At 42.4% G+C, this 8947-nt stretch overlaps 1 pseudogene; it reads right to left on the bottom strand.

The window, feature by feature from the left end:
- Positions 1 to 4540: 4540 nt before the first annotated feature.
- LOC122925624 lies at positions 4541 to 5859 on the bottom strand (annotated as a pseudogene).
- Between the last annotated feature and the right edge of the window lie 3088 nt (positions 5860 to 8947).

Below are 8947 nucleotides of genomic sequence, written 5' to 3'. Positions count from 1 at the left end.
TATGGGTATATGTAAAATGACACCCCAAAACACATTCCCCAACTTCTCCTGAGTACGGCGATACCAGATGTGTCACACTTTTTTGCAGCCTAGATGCGCAAAGGTGCCCAAATTCCTTTTAGGAGGGCATTTTTAGACATTTGGATCCCAGACTTCTTCTCACGCTTTAGGGCCCCTAAAAAGCCAGGGCAGTATAAATACCCCACATGTGACCCCACTTTGGAAAGAAGACACCCCAAGGTATCCAATGAGGGGCCTGGCAAGTTCATAGAATTTTTTTTTTTTTCGCATAAGTTAGCGGAAATTGATTTTTTTTTTTTTGTTTTTTCTCACAAAGTCTCACTTTCCGCTAACTTAGGACAAAAATTTCAATCTTTCATGGACTCAATATGCCCCTCAGCAAATACCTTGGGGTGTCTTCTTTCCAAAATGGGGTCAGTTGTGGGGTGTTTGTACTGCCCTGGCATTTGAGGGTCTCCGCAATCATTACATGTATGGCCAGCATTAGGAGTTTCTGCTATTCTCCTTATATTGAGCATACAGGTAATGAGATTTTTTTTTTCCGTTCAGCCTCTGGGCTGAAAGAAAAAAAATGAACGGCACAGATTTCTTCATTCGCATCGATCAATGTGGATGAAAAAATCTCTGCCAAAAAAAAAAATGGAGGGGAAAGGCGTCTGCCAGGACATAGGAGCTCCGCCCTACATCCATACCCACTTAGCTCGTATGCCCTGGCAAACCAGATTTCTCCATTCGCATCAATCGATGTGGATGAATAAATCATTGCCGAGATATTTTTATATATATATATATATATATATATATATATATATATACACACACACACACACACACACACACACACACACACACACACACACACACACACACACACACACACACACACACAGTGCTTGCCAAAGCATAGGAACGCCGCCTCCTCCTCAGCTCGTATGCCTCGGCAAACGTATCTGTCACTGCAGAGGAGAAAATCCCGTCTTGCAGCGCCGCATACACCGACTTGCGTGTAATCTGACAGCAGCGCAATGCTTCTGTCAGAATGCACATCGGTGCTGCAGCTGGTCAATCGGTTGGTCCACCTGGAAGGTAAAAAGACAAAAAAAAAAAAAGAAAAAACCAGGCCACAACGCAATAATTTTATTAACTTTGGAACAGAACATGTAACTTTAACTTTTGGAACTAAACATTAACCTGTTTGCTTACCTGTTGTTTTTTTTTTTTTTTTGTTTTGTTTTTTGTTTTTTTACCTTTTATAGAACAAACCTCTCCTTCCCCATGGGTCAATGTGCAAAGCGCAAATCGCCCAAAGATGTGGCGAAGTGCGTTATGCACTTTGTCCCATGTGAAAGGAGACGTTTGCAGCAGCTGTGAGTGAATGGGCCCTAATAGCCCTGTGTGCCTATCCTGGTGAGATGATCCCTATGCTAATAGTGTACCTGTGAGTGGTACTTCCGGAAACACTCTCCAAAGCATAGGGCAGGGTGGTCCGGACAGTCAGGACAGAAATAGCGGGTGTCACGCCTTATTCCACTCCTGCTACAGACACGACATTTTTTTCGGGGTGGCGGTCGGTTTGAGGTACCAGCAACGACACTGGGGAAGTGTCGCTCGTGTAGACGGCTAACTACACTGGTGGATGGGGCCACGGAACCTCCTGGATACAGGAGGTTCGCGATGATCTCTTCCTGAAATTTGAGGAAGGATCCAGTTCTCCCAGCCTTACTGTAGAGAACAAAACTATTGTACAGAGCCAATTGAATTAAATATACAGACACCTTCTTATACCAGCGTCTGGTGCGTCGGGAAACTAAATACGGAGCCAACATCTGGTCATTGAAGTCGACCCCTCCCATGTGGAGGTTATAGTCGTGGACTGAGAGGGGCTTTTCAATGACACGGGTTGCTCGCTCAATTTGGATTGTCGTGTCTGCGTGAATGGAGGAGAGCATGTAAACGTCACGCTTGTCTCTCCATTTCACCGCGAGCAGTTCTTCGTTACACAGTGCGGCCCTCTGCCCCCTTGCAAGACGGGTGGTAACGAGCCGTTGGGGGAAGCCCGCGCGACTAGTTCGCGCGGTACCACAGGCGCCAATCCGTTCTAGAAACAAATGCCTAAAGAGGGCCACACTTGTGTAAAAATTGTCCACATAAAGATGGTACCCCTTGCCGAATAAGGGTGACACCAAGTCCCAAACTGTCTTCCCACTGCTCCCCAGGTAGTCAGGGCAACCGACCGGCTCCAGGGTCTGATCTTTTCCCTCATAGACCCGAAATTTGTGGGTATAGCCTGTGGCCCTTTCACAGAGCTTATACAATTTGACCCCATACCGGGCGCGCTTGCTTGGGATGTATTGTTTGAAGCCAAGGCGCCCGGTAAAATGTATTAGGGACTCGTCTATGCAGATGTTTTGCTCTGGGGTATAAATATCTGCAAATTTCAGGTTGAAATGGTCTATGAGGGGCCGAATTTTGTGGAGCCGGTCAAAAGCAGGGTGGCCTCTGGGACGGGAGGTGCTGTTATCACTAAAGTGCAGGAAACGCAGGATGGTCTCAAATCGTGTCCTGGACATAGCAGCAGAGAACATGGGCATGTGATGAATTGGGTTCGTGGACCAATATGACCGCAATTCATGCTTTTTTGTCAGGCCCATGTTGAGGAGGAGGCCCAGAAAAGTTTTAAATTCGGAAACTTGGACTGGTTTCCACCGGAAAGACTGGGCATAAGAGCTTCCCGTGTTAGCGGTTATAAATTGTGTGGCATATCTGTTTGTTTCGGCCACAACTAAGTCTAAAAGCTCCGCAGTCAAGAACAGCTCAAAAAATCCCAGGGCCGAACCGATCTGAGCTGTCTCAACCCGAACTCCAGACTGGGCAGTGAAAGGGAAAACTACGGGTGCGGCGGAAGTTGGGGACTGCCAATCAGGGTTTGCCAGCACCTCTGGGATTCTAGGGGCTCTACGGGCACGTCTTTGCGGTGGCTGCGACGGGGTCACTACTGCACGTGCCACCGTACCAGCTTCAACTGCCCTTCTGGTGCTCGCTACTTCACCAGGTTGTACGGCAGTGCTGGTACTAGGTCCAGGAAGGGCTGGGCTGCTGGTGTATGCCTCACCACGTAATCCGACAGCACCAGCCCCACTCTGCTGCTCTTGAAGCGGATCCTGCGCAACCTGCGGTCTAGCGACACGGGGCCGGGTACGCCTGCTGCTATCAGGGACCTCAGCCTCCTCGTCCGAACTTTGGGTCAGAGAGCCACTGCTTTCTACAGGTTCGTATTCTGACCCGCTGGATTCATCAGATGAGGGTTCCCACTCCTCATCCGACTGGGTCAGAAGCCTGTAGGCCTCTTCAGAAGAATACCCCCTGTTAGACATGTGGGCAACAAAATTTCGGGGTATTCCCTGAGACTACCCAAGAAAAAAAAAGCAAGCCTGTCTTACAAAGGGGAGCCTAGCGAAGTACCGGAGGCCGCTGCGGTTGATAAAAAATATCAAAACTGATTTTTTTTTATCGCCGCAGTGCGTGTAAAGTGAATGTGCAGTGATCAAAAAAAAATAAATTTTTTGGCACTGCGGTGGGGCGGGCGTGGGCGACCGATCAGGCCTGATCGGGCAAACACTGCGTTTTGGGTGGAGGGCGAACTAAAGTGACACTAGTACTATTATAGATCTGACCGTGATCAGTTTTGATCACTTTCAGATACTATAAAAGTACAAATGCTGTTTAGCGATACGCTAATCAGCGAATAACGGACTGCGGTGCGGTGGGCTGGGCGCTAACTGATCGCTAACTACCTAACCAAGGGACCTAAACTATACCTAAAACCTAACGGTCAATACCAGTGAAAAAAAAAAATGTGACAGTTTGCACTGATCACTTTTTTTCCTTTTCACTAGTGATTGACAGGGGCAAGAAGGGGTGATCAAAGGGTTAATTGGGTGCTGGGAGGTGATCTGGGGGCTAAGTGTAGTGTAGTGGGTACTCACAGTAATGATGTGCTTCTCTGCTCCTCTCCTGGAACCAACCGACCAAAAGAAGGAGCAGAGGAGCACAGCAGCCATATAACCCCATCATATTTACTAATATGATGGGTTATCTGGCTGCTGATTCGTTTTTTTGAAAATCATCAACCTGCCAGCCAATGATCGTGGCCGGCAGGTTGATGACGAAGTTCTTCTTTGAATTTTGCCGGCCCGCGATGCGCATGCGCGGGCCGGCATACCCGGAAATCTCGCGTCTCGCGAGAGGACGCACCGGCGCGTCCAGCCAGAACAGCACGACCGCCGCGAAGACGCAATCCTGCGTACGGCGGTCGTGAGGAGGTTAAACAGAAAAGCAATAAATGACAAAGAAAGCATTTAAATCACTAAAACCTCTCCACCCCCTATAGGTACGACCCTGCTGTTCAGTTCTATACTCCAAAGCATTTCTGTGTGGATCCATGGAAGGTCTCTTGTAAGACCACTACAGGTTAACGCATATTTAAGTTAGAACAATATAACATTTCTGTTAAGTCCTCTCAATGACATCCACATTCTTCAACAATCATATCTTCATGGTGCTTCAAGACCACCTTTCAGTCTTCATAAATCAGCATAGATAATGGGCTAATTTTCACTGGGCTACACGAGGAGCAATAAACTCTATCTGGATGGTAAAATCTTACCAAACTCTAAAGAAAAAATATTATTTTATCAAACCTTTTTAATTTCTTATGACAATATAAATGTAACAATAAATTTCATAATTGTCAAAAGTATAGAAAAAAGTAATACCTTAATGTTAGCATGGTTAGTTGGCTTGAAGATTGTGCTCAGGGGGATGGGGCAAGCTCTTCACATCTGTAGGCATTGAACTTCTTGGGATAGATTATCTGGTCTCCCCGTCCAATCTTCTTACAGTCCACAATGATTTCTCCTCTTCTGCATAAAGGTCTTCCGTCTTCAATAGGTTTGATGGTAAAGTTGGCCATTATCATGCCATGCATTGCATTTCTACCTTTGCTAAATCTGGATGAGGTTGGGATATCCTTAGAGATAGAATGCAACTCTTTCCATCAACAATTCTGTACAGTTGTTTTCCTTGACCATCCTTGGACATTTCCTTGTCCTTCAGGTCTTCATCATTAGAATGGTTTTTCTGGAAGGAAATAAGATTTTTATCATTCTGGTGATATTGACGGTCTTCAGACTCGATCTGCATTCACTACGAAGGTCAACTTTAATTGACCCCAAAAGGATTTTCTCTTTTGCCTTCTTCACTATGATAGATGTCAAGGGTCATATCTTGGATTCTCTTAGAAGAAAGCTGTATCCGCAGTTCTGCCAATTGTATTTCATTGTTGCTTGTGACAGAAGATATATCAAAGGATAACCCAATTATTTGTCAATTGAGAGCCACCTGAAAGCAATAAAAGAAAACTAAGTTCAACAACTGTGGTATATGATCAATAATTTTGCCAAATATAATGTATTCAATATTATATTTTTGTAAGGTAGCAATTGGTCAACATCTCCTCTACAGGGTACCAATTATAAGACCTAAAACACTTATCTATAGGTGTCTACAATGGTTATAGAAAAACCAGGAACAATTAAACATATAAAAATTATCTTAATATAATCAATAAATACTTGCTTTTGCCAGAGAGTCTTAAAATGGTATCAGAATCTTGAAGAACTGAGTGTTCCAGGCTGGATAATTCTGGATTTGATAGAGCTGCATCATGAAAGGAGAGTACTTTATGTTCTGGGAGTCTGTCCTTCCACATAGACTGGATGAAGTCTTTAAGCCAATGTTTGAATGTTGAAGGGGGATACTTGGTAGAGAAGAAGGCATTCCTAGAACAATGGAGGATTGTGAAGTGTAGAATGGAGGTCAACCAAGACCTATCTACACAGGTATTCTTTAATGTTTCTGAAGAGATGTTGCTAAGAACTTCTCCAAGGATGAGGTCTTGACGGTTCTCTTAACTTTTATATATCTATGGATTAAAAGCCTCTATCTTAACACCTTTGACCTTTCATCTTTGTAAACGCAACAAAGGTCAAGGCCATAATAGACACTTCTTCTATTATACAAATGAGGCAAGTCGTTAGGTGACATAAGTACCTGTTTATTCAAGCAAATTCTCCTTTAATGTCTGTAAAACAGAAACTGTGAGATTGGTTATTGGACGGCTCCACCGGATACCACAGTGGTTTGAGGTGCAACTGCTGTGACTCACCCAGTCAGTAATAGAAAATCTTAGTTACTGTAATAGCAGGCACTCTCTGATTTGGAGTCACATATTGCTTATAATGATGGATTATCAATATATTGGAATCAGGGGATAAAAAGTATACAAATACTTAGTATGACAATGTAAAGCTAATAAATATTGATAAAATGGATAATAAGCAGTCTCAAATAGAAATAAATAGATGAAAGATAAAAAGAAATTATAAAAAAAGAAACCCAAAAAATAGTAGCGCCAAGTGTCCCTTGATCTGCAGAAAAAATGGTGTACAAAATAGTAAATTACTCTTGCACATATAGTCCTTTCATTGGAGAAAGTAATATAATCTCGATTTTGTTATAATATTAGCTGGAAAATTTTCTGGTTGTAGCTGATCTGAATTTATAATTCAAAGTACAGGTCTTAATAGATGCTGGTATAAAGTTAAAATTGTGTTCAATAAAAATACAGAAGACCCTCCTGTCGATTAATACCGTGTCAGAGGCAGTCTGTTAAGGAACATACGTGCAGGGTGAATATTTTCGTGTAGCTTGTGCCTTAACGTGGCGTCCCGCGTCTTTTTCAGCACCTAAAATCGCTTTCCTCTTTTTGTTCTCCCCTACGCAGCTCTTTCAATTGTTGATCGATTGTAGCCTTACCCGGAAGTGGGATGCCGAGGCCTAGTCTGGGTAAGGCTACAATCTATCAACAATTGAAAGAGCTGCGTAGGGGAGAACAAAAAGAGGTAAGCGGTTTTAGGTGCCTGAAGAAGACCCGGGACTCCGCATTAAGACACAAGCTACCTGAAAATATTCACCCTGCACGTAAGTTCCTTAACAGACTCCCTCCCCAGCTGCGTAGGGGAGAACAAAAAGAGGTAAGCGATTTTAGGTGCTGAAAAAGACACGGGACGCCACGTTAAGGCACAAGCTACACGAAAATATTCACCCTGCACGTATGTTCCTTAACAGACTGCCTCTGACACGGTATTAATCGACAGGAGGGTCTTCTGTATTTTTATTGAACACAATTCTAATGTTACAGATATGTCAATGGGTTAGAACCAGGTGGGCAACACAGTACCAAACGAGAGACAGAGTGGTCAGAAGAAGAGCCAGGTTCAGAAGTACAGAGAAATCAGTACACAAATGCAGGATTCTATCCTTATACCAGCATCTATTAAGACCGGTACTTGGAATTATAAATTCAGATCAGCTACAACCCAAAAAATTTCCAGCGAATATTATAACAGTCGAGATTATATTACTTTCTCCAATGAAAGGACTATATGTGCAAGACTGATTTACTATTTTGTACACCATTTTTTTTTCTGCAGATCATTGGAGCTATTTTTTTGTTTTCTTTTTTATAATCTTTTTATCTTCTATTTATTTCTATTTGAGACTGCTTATTATACATTTTATCAATATTTATTAGCTTTACATTGTCTTATTTGTATACTTTTTATCCTGTGAATCCATAATCATTATGAGCAATATGTGAATCCAAATCGGAGAGTGCCTGCTATTACAGTATCTAAAACAGAAACTCTGTTTGAGAATCCAAAAGTAAAGGTTTTTATGAAGTGCACACGGCTAATAAGTTTTAGCTTTTGCAATTATGTCATAATATTTTAAATATGAATTAAATCTGTATTTATCAGTCTATGCTTAATTTTATCTTTCTAATCTATTTAGATCTATCTCATGTCTTTCTATCCATATCTACCTATATATCTATCTTTTAATTTAATTTTTTTTTCTATCTCTCATATCTGTCTATTTATATAGATATCTTCTCTATCTATTTATCTATCTATCTATCTCTCTATGATCGATCTATCCACCTCTTGAGTACTCGCCAACTTTGTAGACCCGTTTACATGAAGATTAGGGATGAGAAAATCGACTTTGGATGAAACATCCGAAGTCGATTTGCATAATACTTTAAATACTATACGGAGCGAGCACTCCGTACAGTATTAGAATTTTTTGGGCTTCTATGAGGAGTTATTTTGAGAAGTCTTGTGAGACTTTGTGTAATAACTTCACTAATTAATTTGTACTGTAAAACACCATTTCCAGATCTCTGTATGAGTTCCAAGTGGCTCCGTACAGTATTCAAAGTATTGTGCAAATCCCTTCTGAAGATATATTGCTTTGATGAGTTTATCAGACTCTTGCCCATCTTATGGTTGGCTCTTCCTGAGTATATAAGGCATCCTGATCAGAAGGAGGGTGCCTGAGATTTAGGTTGTTCTAGTGTCCAGTAAGTAGCAAAGATGTGCTCTGTTGTCTGACTACCTGTAATGTCTGTAGGTAGGGACAGACAAGGACACTGCAAAATCGCAATTGAACGGCAGTCCCTACTCTACATAAGTCCAGTGACAGATAAACACCAACAAACACAAAAGCAGAGTTGTATGTCAATGGGTTAGAACCAGGTGGGCAACACAGTACCAAACGAGAGACAGAGTGGTCAGAAGAAGACCCAGGTTCAGAAGTACAGAGAAATCAGTACACAAATGCAGGAAAGAAAAAACCTAGCTAGTGAGCCTGTACATAGCAATGGGTATACGCATGTTAAACGGCGTTAACAAACTGTGGGGGACAATTATCAAGCCCTATACGCCGCAATTGTGGAGTAAAAAAGTTGCAAATTAAGACGCACAGCATCTGTGCACCATCATTTGTAACTTTGAGGTTCTTG

This window comes from Bufo gargarizans, chromosome 2 (assembly GCF_014858855.1).
Source record: "Bufo gargarizans isolate SCDJY-AF-19 chromosome 2, ASM1485885v1, whole genome shotgun sequence".
Lineage (NCBI taxonomy): Eukaryota > Metazoa > Chordata > Amphibia > Anura > Bufonidae > Bufo > Bufo gargarizans.
This window is presented reverse-complemented; position numbering and strand designations above follow the sequence as displayed.